The sequence below is a fragment of the Sceloporus occidentalis genome, unplaced genomic scaffold, assembly GCF_023333645.1.
Source record: "Sceloporus occidentalis isolate IW3139 unplaced genomic scaffold, rSceOcc1.0.p SCAF_64, whole genome shotgun sequence".
Taxonomy (NCBI): domain Eukaryota; kingdom Metazoa; phylum Chordata; class Lepidosauria; order Squamata; family Phrynosomatidae; genus Sceloporus; species Sceloporus occidentalis.
In genome coordinates this window covers 5587870-5598286 of record NW_028317044.1, presented here as the reverse complement: position 1 = coordinate 5598286, position 10417 = coordinate 5587870, and the positions used below count along the sequence as shown (strand labels likewise).

At 39.4% G+C, this 10417-nt stretch overlaps 1 protein-coding gene across 1 annotated transcript in view; it reads left to right on the top strand.

Moving 5' to 3' along the window:
- The first annotated feature begins 1236 nt into the window (after positions 1-1236).
- The window catches only part of LOC149287157 (putative zinc finger protein 75C), a 36331-nt gene continuing 27150 nt past the window's right edge, over positions 1237-10417 (top strand). Inside the window, exon 1 of the mRNA XM_089493522.1 lies at positions 1237-1337. The gene's annotated coding sequence lies outside the window, so the exon portion shown is untranslated. The remainder of the gene's footprint in view (positions 1338-10417) is intronic.

Below are 10417 nucleotides of genomic sequence, written 5' to 3'. Positions count from 1 at the left end.
TTTGGCTTGGCATTTTAAGTGTTGTTAAGGTTTGGAAATCCTGTTTGGGGTCCCTTCCAACTTTGGGGCCCTTTCATCCTCCATTATGGCTTCCCTGAAGGCCTCAAACTGACAACTGCCAAGCACTGAGCCAGAGGCGGCCATTTTGTGTCCCGGCGGCCATTTTGTGTTCCGGAGGCCATTTTGTGTTCCGGAGGCCATTTTTTGTTCCGGAGGCCATTTTGTGTTCTGGAGACCATTTTGTGTTCCGGAGGCCATTTTGTGTTCCGGAGGCCATTTTGTGTTCTGGAGGCCATTTTTTGTTCCGGAGGCCGTTTTGTGTTCGGAGGCCATTTTGTGTTCCGGAGGCCATTTTGTGCTGCTTGTGACTCAGTTGAGCAGAGGCCTCTCTTTCTCTCCAGAGGCTCCAGAGCCAGGAGGAGGCCAGGCTCCTTGGGCCAAAAGGAAGGAAGTGTGTCCCTTTGTGTGTCTTTTGTGTCTCTTTTCAGAGAGGGTTTTCATATTACACAGCTCTGCTCCTTCTGGGGAACATGGGTTTTAAAAGGGATCAGAAATGGGGAGGATAGTTTTAATACAAGCCTTATTATCATTATTCTTCACAAACATTGGGCTTTGACTACTATCCCTGTTTTTAATAACTGTTTCAATAACTGTCCAATAATTTTAAATAACTATCCAGTAATTTAATGGCATTTTGTTTTGGATGGGAGTGTTAGGGTTACGGTTTGGCAGATCATGAAACATGTTTTTATTGTATTGTATGGATATTATTATTGTAAGCTGCTCAAAGGTGGCCATTCTTGTGTAGTAATTGTCTTGTGATTAACTCCCACAACAGCCTTGTAAGGTAGGCTTCGTAGGCTCCTAGGGCTGGAAGGGAGCCCCAAGGGCCAAACAGTCAGCCCCATTCTGCCCTCCAAGTCCTCCGAAGAGATGGCCATCCAGCCAGAGACTCCTCCAATGTTCTTTGAGGCAGCGTCTCCCATAGATTTGCTCACAGGTCATGGAGGTCCACAGTCCCATGGGAACCAGTTCTTTCCACCCCACTTTGGGAAAGGAGACCCCCTCAGCCCCCTGGACTCACTCCTGCCACTCATTCCTAGAATGGCTGGGACTCAGAGGGGTTCCTAGGCATTGCCACCTTCTGCTCTCCATGGCCATTGGCACTGACCTTTCCCCATTGCCTTCCCTCCCTCAGCCCTGTGGACCTCCTCCTCCTCCTTCGCACTCAGAGCAACCCTTCTCTACGGTTGAGGAGACAGCCTCTGACCCAGGGAAGCTCCGGCAATAAAGGACTGCAGGAGAGGGCTGCAGGAATCAGGGTCTTTGCAGTGAAGGTAGGCCTTTATTCCTGGAGCTGAAAGAGGACCTTTGCTTAAATGTTTCAGTCCAGGATTGTGTGGAAGGGTTGCAGTTGAGAGAGTGAGCCATGCTTTGCAGGTATAAAGCCCCAAATGCAGTCTCTGGCAGCATTGTCCTCCCAGAAGGTGGAAGTTGGATTTCCAGACCCCAGACGCACAGTGCGCCAGTGAGTCCTTTGTGTGGGGACTGTGTGTGTACATGTTGTTTACTATAGCTTTGTGAGATATTTGTTTCACTAGGTTTATAAAATGAATTTCCATAGGTCTTCACATCCCCAAAATTAGCATAGTCCAGGATGCAGTCTTCCCTCATAAACCTATACAGAAGAAGCATAAATTAGATATCTAAAACAAAGGAGTTTTGAACCAGCAAACAAGCCAGGAAGATGGCTTGCCAATAAAATAAGGAAGTTGAAACAACGAAACACGATTACGGAAATAAAGAAAGATTCGACATTAACATCTGGCCAAAATAAAATTAAGAAGGTCTTCCAAAAATTCTATGCTAAATTATATAAAGGATCTCAAATGTCTAGAGCCAAAATAGAGGAGTTTTTGGGAAAAGCTAACTTAAAGCCACTTTCAGACCAACAAAGAACTATATTAAATGGACCAATGACAACAGCAGAAATCATGGAAGTAATAAGAAAAAGGGAAAAAAGGGAAAACACCAGGAATGATGGCTTCATCGCCAGTTATCATAAAGTATTTGAGGATCGACTGTTAACACCACTCAAATTAACGATAAATGCCATCAAAGGAAACCATTATCCTGAAACATGGAAACAAGCTAATATAACTTTGCGGTTAAAAGAAGATATAGATGCAACTGAAGTAGAGCTATAGGCTAATTTCCTTATTAAATATGGATTATAAATTATTTTCTATGATAGACTCAAAAAGGTTCTTAAAGACTGGATTCATAAGCACCAATCAGGGTTTCTTCCTCACAGAGAAATCAGTGATAACATACGAAACACCTTAAATATAATTGAATATTTAGAAAGGCAGAACGGAAAAAACCTTGCACTTATCTTTCTTGATTTAGAAAAGGCCTTCGATAACATAGGATGGGATATGTCATTTGCGACACTTGAAATAATCAAAATAATAGCTTCTTATTTAAGATGGATAAAGGCAACGTATAAAGATCAAAGAGCCAAACTAATTGTTAATTATGAAGAAACAGAAGAATTTAAGTTTTCCAGCGATGGAGGTGGAAACATCCTATAACGTGGGTTGATTCCATCTCTTGCTCCGAAATAGGCAGGAAAAACAGACTTGAAGGAGCCGATGCCACCAGAGGGAGCAACCCCCTCCATCCCTCAGTCTTTTTTCTGCCTCGCTCCGAGTAGGCTGTGTTTTTCCTTTTCTCCTCCTTCTTTGTCTTAAAGACTTTAATATTTCTTCTAATATTTCTTCTATTCTTCTTATATTCATGATCTGTTCTCTCCTGCAAAAAACAGCAATGTTTTTCTTTAGTCTTTCTCTATCCCTTTGCCTCTCTAACGGCTGAAACAAAGCCAGGCAGGGAGAGACAGTTCAGAAGCTGCTGTGCTGTGAGGAAACAAGGCCCAACTCCAGCATTAAAGAAGAACAAGACAGCCCAGCCATATCTGGCCGAAGGGGCTGAAGGGCCAGAGAGCCCAGGTGTGGCTGGAGGAGGGAGATCCCTCGGTCCTGGACCAGATGCGCTCCGCTGCAATCTCCAACCCCAGGAAGGCGTCTGTGCAGTGAGATGGACATCCCAAAAGGAATTGGCGTGGTGGAGGAGGGAATATTCCCTGTCCTTAACCAAAAGGCGCCACACCGCAGTCACCATCCCCAGAAGGAGTTTGGGCGGTGAGATGGACAACCTGAAAAGACCTTGGCGCGGCTGGAGGAGGAAGAACCACCTGTCCTTGGCCAGATTGCGCCCCACTGCAGACATCAAACCTGCAGGTTTGGGCAGTGAGAGAGAGACAATAAAAACAGACTTCAAGAGGTGAGTGATGATCCTACTTCTAATCCTAGGTTTGTGGGTTTAGATTTACTCCAGAAGTTTGTTTCTGGCTTACATTGCCAGTTTTCAAAGAGATTTCAGTTATCTCATAAATATGACTGGAGAGTTTGTTTCTGGCTTGCATTGCCAGTTTTAAAAGAGTTTCTGGCTTGCATTGCCAGTTTAAAACAGACCTCACCACAAAAATACAAATGGAGAGTTTGTCTCTGGCTTGCATTGCCAGTTTAAAAGAGACCTCAGTTGCACAGAAGTGCAAATGGAGAGTTTCCTTCCAAAACCAACTTCCGCCGCCTCCTCCTCTCCTTCCTCCATGATCCACTTGGACTAAGGGATCAGAGAGGGTTAACAAAAGGATCTGCCAGGTGTATCATCCCCTAGTTGGATTTTTCAGTCACTCCTTTGGAGAAATTTGCCTAAACAATGTATTTATTGTGCTCCCCTTTTTAAAAGAAGAGGCAAAGCTACAACTTAAGGTGCGGCAGCCATTTTGTTTAAGGACACCAAGTCAAGTCAAAAGAAGAAAGGCCTGCTGCTTCTGCTCCAGTCTGCTCCTCTCTTAAAACAAAATATTAACTGGAGTTCATTCCTCAGAAGAGGAATCTGATCTGAAATATATATATATATATATACCTATATATGTATGTATATATGAAATACAAATAAAAATGAGGGCCCTTCAGTAGCTCCTGAAATCTCTTAGACTTTTGGGGTCTGATGATCTTTTATTATTGCTATATTTGTTTTTATGTTATTATTGTATAAGACAATTAATATATTACAATTTAATGACACCTCGGTGCAATTAAAGCTGTAAGATCCTGATCTCTCTCAAGGGAAGAATGTTTTCCCCGTCCAAACCTGGGCCTTCAACACCAAATACTCCATTTTCATACAGATTTTATGAAGGTCATAAGGCCTCCATAGATTGTTATTGTGAGACCAAATCCAATAGCTCTGTGTGTATATATAGTTACAGCTCACCTCGTTATGGGAATCAGCAGATCCCACTTGTGATTGCCATAGTTTATGCTCAATGAAAGTTGTTTCTCCTGTTTTCATTTTTTCTAGAGCTATGTGTGGCCTACAGCACTTGTTAAAAACAAACAAACAAAAAACACTTGAGGTCAAAATAAAGTTCTGCCAGAACATTAAAAAATGGTTTAGGATAGTGGCTATTTCAGGAGACACTAGCCTAAATGCGATTTGATACAATCCAAGACCACAATTGGTTTAGTTCCAGTACAACAACAGATTTGATCAAAGAAATTGACACATAGATGTCCATTACAAACAAAATCTGACATTTCCACCTCTTACTGGAGACCAATTGTTTAGAATAAAGTCTCTTGGCTGAGACTAAGGATAACAAAAAAAAAAAAAAAGGTTCTTTCCTATGATATTATTATTATTAATAAAATAATAATAAAATTTTTATTTATATCCCGCCCTTCCTGCGATCAGGGCGGCTTACAACAGAGATTAAAACAATCCATACAATACAAAAGATTAAAATACAAATACATCAGCCCTCCATTTAAAATAACAGGCATAAAAGCCCCATAGCCCAACCTCTTGGCCACGGAAGAGGAGGGAGGCCCACAGGATTTTAGTCGGGGAATGCCTGTTGGAACAGGAAGGTTATTATTATTATTATTATTGTGGTGGAAATATTCCTTGTTGAAATAAAAAAACTATAGAAAGATGGAGTCACCTTTGTCAGCCAGAGAGATGGTTTTTGAAATAAAGGCTTGGAGTTTAGAAAAACTAGAGCAAAGGAATAAGGAGTGCATCTTGACCTGGATGGAAGCTGGCACCAGTAAAAAGACATAACATAAACTACTGAGATAAGGACATTCAGGAGCAAGGTTAGGAGGAAAGCCACTGAATTCCTACAGGAGGGGGTAAGGAGTGATGATGCAGTTTTAATGTATGCATGTATTTCTGTTCTGATTGTAAGAATTCTGTATGTTTAAATTGTAATTAGCCAATCAGGTGTATTGAAGAAGCTTCTTTGTCTTGAATAATATAAAAAGAGCCATTTTGTCTTGTTCGGGGTCTCAGCTTTTGGAACTTGAATTCCACTGAGTTCATTGTTTTCCTTTGTCGACAATTGGAAATAAACTTATGGATTTTCAATTACTAGGTCCTCTTGCCAATCCTATTGCTCTGCCAATCCTAGAAATTTAAGTTTCCTGAAATTTCTGTTACATATTTGGCGAGCCAGCCAGGAGTAAAGGCAAGCAAGAATTGGCAAAGAGTGGAAGAACTTATCTTCCTGCAGGCTCTGTGTGTTTTTGGCATTGAGTGGACCCTTGTGAGAAGGCCCTGGCGCCATCCAACATCTTGATTGGAAGGGCTGAACATAAGGATTGGCTCAGTGGTAGGAACAGAGTTTAGCCTATGTGAGACCACTTAGTAATTTGAAAATTCACTGGGGGAAAAGGAAAGGGAAAAGAAAAAATAGAAAAAGAATCATCTCTTCAGGAACAGGTAAAGTATAAAATATAGGGAAAAGTGCACTAAAAAGGGAGCCTCGTTGACCGGTCCAAATCTTTGGATGCGAGTGGGAGAAAGGACCCCCTCCCTGTGTTAGCTGAGCCAGTAGCAAAGGTTCTGCCCAGAGAAGCCTTCTTGCCAAAACTCAGGAACCAGGCCCCTAGGGAACATAAGCAAGGAACTGGGAACTGAAAGGAGGTAGATTGTGGTGTAAGTATTGATTGCCAAAGTGTGGGATCAGTGTGAAAGTATAAGGCACTTGCTCAGTTGTGCTGGTGGAGAATTGGCTACTGATCTCCAAGTGCCAATAAATTGTTTTACCTTTTGTGTGGTGGCAAACCTTTCCCTTCTGTGGTATTTTGTTTTAAATAGCTAGAAGTTAGGTGCTGGTGGAGAGTTGGAGGAGAGCATTGGTCTATTGTGAGTATAAATTATGGTTGTGATATTTTGTTTCATTCTGTCTGGTTGTGGTGGAGGCTCCAGTAAAGACTGTTGAGTTCCAGTAAAGAGTAAAACGTGGGTATATAACGTGTGGAATTTGTCTGTATGTAGTGTCTGAGGTTTGTGGGTTTTGCAATCTGTCCAGTGTGTACTTTTAAATCCTAATCCTATAGTGTTTGCGCCTGTTGAAATTGTGCTTGTGGTCTTTTGTTGTTTTGTGTCTAAGGATGGCTGAGGGAGGTTAAACTCCTTTGGATTACATTAGGAAAGGCATGGGGAAACGTTTGAAAAAGGAGCGATTAATCTTTTTGTGTAAAGATGTTTGGAGTCAGATTTTGCCAAATTGGCCGAGAGAGGGTAGTATAGATATTGACATTGTCTTGCAGTTGTATTCTAAAACATTGGAGCCAGAAAGAGGGTTACTCAATGATTATTTGTATATTTTCTATTGGTATAAGACTGTTTTAAAAGGCCCACCTGGGTTGAATAGTTGCAGAGAATTGGTGTTTAAAAAGGATGAGAGATTAACTAGTATTAAAGAAGCTGTGTTCAAGATTCAGATTGATTTGGCCCAAATTGTGGAAGAGATAGAAAAGATAGAGATAGACTCTGTAGAGAGAGGTGCAAATCAGGGAAGAAGGCCCCCACATGACAAGAAAAGAGGGTTTTGAATTAGCTTTGTGTGTTAGACAGTGGCCAGGAGCAACCCAGAGGTAGAAACTTGTTGTTTGGGGAAATTGAAATTGTTTAAATTATAAAAATTGGAAATTGCCTTTGTGTATATTGTAGATAAATTTTGGAAAATTGGTGTTTTAACTTGAGGTTTTCATGATTTTAAATGATCAGTGCCTTTGGGAAAGTTCTGCCCTAAATTTGAATGCATACCCATTTAAAGCCAAAGGAAAATCTAAATTGAATATTAAGCCTGTGCCTTCCCAGAGACATTGCAAATTCTTTTGTCGGTGAAAGTTTTAAGAAGATGGGCAGAAAGAAGTGCTTTAGAGTGGTGGTGTTGTTATGGCATAGTAATAATAAAATAGTGAGTTTTAAGCTTAGCCAGTAAGCTTCAGCTGTGGCCTGATTTTGTGAACTGGACTGTGGTTGGAAGTTATCTAAGAGTGGAGGAAATTGTGAGAAAGATAAAAGAAAGTGTTTGAAGGTATGAGGATGTGAAAATGATGGTGTGTGAAAGGAGAAAGCTTAAGCATAATGTTTTGGAAAATGGTTGGAAAATGTTTACAGAGGAAAGTATAAACAAGGTTTGAATTGAAATTGAAGGCTCAAGAATGTTGCAGAAGGTTTGAGAATGTTTAAGTGGCTGAGAAAGATTTAGAAATGGGTTTGGTGCAGAAGGACAAGTGGTTTGAGTTCTGGCTGGAGTTAGAGAGAGAAAGGGGGGGTTAGAGAAAGCCCACGGTTTGCATTTTAAAACTTTTCCTTTGGCTAAAGCTAGAATAGTAGAAGCTATGTTGGAAAGAAAACCTGGAATGGAGTTTCGTGTTGCCAATCTGGTGGCTTTCACACCAAGATGGGTACTTTTCAGAGCCTTTGGTGTGATTTTGGTGATTGGTTTTAATAGTAATTTTGAAAGTTAAGTATTTGGTGAGTTTTGGCCAAACGTTTGGGGAATTATCTTCGAGGCTTGTTGGCTACACTGTTTGTGAGAGGTTTTTTCCTGGCTGTGGCTAAAGGAGATGGAGCAGCAGCACAGCGTTGTAAGTGTGTAGTTCAAAGCTTGTTTTAAAAAAAATTTCTCTTCCCCTCTGGCTGAGATTTTTGTAGACTATTTTTAAAGGCAAAGGATTTTTTTCCCTTAAGTTCATAGAATAGAGGTTGTGCTTTAGACTTAGATGAACAAATAGTAAATGTCTTGTTAAGGGTGATCTATGAAGATGCTTGTTAAAAGAGATTGCATTAAGATGGTTTGTTTTCCTTTGAGTGGGAAGTGTGTGTGTTTGTAGAGAGAGTTCATATCACATCAATAGCAGCCAGACTGGATTCTATCTGACCAGAGAATGCAAGCTTGTTTTTGGTATTTTTAAATTTACAGGCAAGCAGCTTTTTGCTCAATGTTTTGTTTTTATTTTCTGGCCTCAAGATGCTCTCATGGGTTTTTAAAATGAAGTTTAAGTTGTGCCTTTGGGAATTTATATATGTTTTTTTAATTGCAATTGTTTTTCATTGTGCTTTTTGGATTTTAAATTATAAACCTGCAATCTTCTGATTGGCAATCCAGCTAAATTATTTTTCCAATTAAAGTTGATAAGATTAGTGTGTTAGGCCTGAATTCTTTTGAAGCCTGGGGAAAAGTTAGGATGTTTTGGTTTTGTAAGGCTACAGCTGTGCTAGGCTGAAACAGTTCTTGCAATCATGAGCATTCGAATGCCTGAGGTCATGCAAACCTGGTTAGAATTGGTTTATTTTTTATCTTTTGAGTTTTAAGTTGTGATCCATGAGTTTCCTGGCCTATTCCCTGGCCTATTGAATCTTCGCTTTTTCTGAATATTGTGTGCTTGTTTTGTACTTATTTCAACTGCTAATTTTTGAGGCCATAGCTTTTGTATTTTTGAGCTCAAAGATGCCTGCAAAGTCTTGCCAATGTCATGTTAAATTGGCTTGTTTTAAATCATTTTTTGATCCTGGTTTTAATTTTTAATTTTGCTCTTGAATATTTTGATTTGTTTTGATTCTTGCTTATTGACTGCAATAATTGTTTTTTTGTTTTTTTGTTTTAAATTTCTGGCCTAAAGTTTTTGAAATGATTTCTTGTTACAACAGTCACTGAGAACTATTTTTATATTTTTAAGTTTTGAGAATGGCCCATCCAAGAGGTTTTTGTATATTGTTTTAGCTTGAATTTTTATTTTTATAATATCTAAATGTATTTTTGAAAGCACCCGAAGTTTCTTTTTGTGATTTTTGGAACCCAGAGATCCAGAATATAATTGTTATATTCTGGTTAATTAGTGATCGTCAATTTGATTTACACTCATTAAAATTTATAATTTTTGTTATTTTGAAAAAATAACATGGCGAGCCAGTTGATCCTATGTTGAATTATTATGTGGTTCTGGAATGGAATAAGGAACGATATGAAAGTATTAAAGAGATTGGTATTCTACTATATTGTAGCAAGAGAAAATTTGGAAACACTTTACAAATTCAAATTCTGGTTTCCATTGCCAGACGTAATCAAAATTAATCAAGTTAAACTCAAGCCAGCATGTGTGAAATTGTATCCTAATTCCAAGATAGAGTATATCATTTTGGCCTAAAAAAAGAGCATGAACTGATTTTTTGAGTCTTGAGTAAAAAGCAAAGAAGTCACTCTATAATAGTTTTGTTTTTTCCTGTCCCCTGTTCTGTTGTCAAACTGTTGTGGATTCAAATGAGATAAAGCTGTGAGTACATTGGGTCAGAGTTAAAGTTTCATATTCAGTATGTACATGTAAATGCAGTCTGTAAAATTAAGGTTACATATGTATTAAAAAAAAAGCATTCAAAAGGTCCAAAAGATGCAGGCATAGATAAAAACCTAAAGCATAAAGAGCTCAGAATGACCCAAGAATGATCCAGGGATCTGTTGTTAGTTAGAGTTAGCAGTGAGACATAAATTCTAGAAGAGAAATATCTTAGCAAAGCCTATAAGAGGGGAGTTAATGAAATGTGGCTAAAGTATACCTTTAATGTATTCATAACATTCTAATAACTTGTCAATTAGTATTTTCAGTTTTTGCTTTTCCTTTGCCTGGGAAAAGGGGGGGCACAGACAAGAGGAACGAAGTTTAAGCCCCACTTACAACCGGAAGCTGAGTGGGCTCTACTTCGCCATCAATCAAGAAAAGCTAGGCTGCACCTTTCCAGGGCTTCAGGTGCTCTACGCCAGCTCCTCTGAAAGAAAGATTTCAAATGCTCTCTATCACCCCTTTTCTCTTTTATGATTTCCTATATGTCTGTTATAAGTGATGCACAAAAATAATAAAAATAATACACATACAGGTGCATGTCCCATTTTCACACCCCGGAAGCTGAAATGGGCACCACCTTGGACTTCAATCAAGTTTGAGCTGAAGCTCCATCACAATATTATTTTTTTCAGAGACATTGCCTCTTTTTC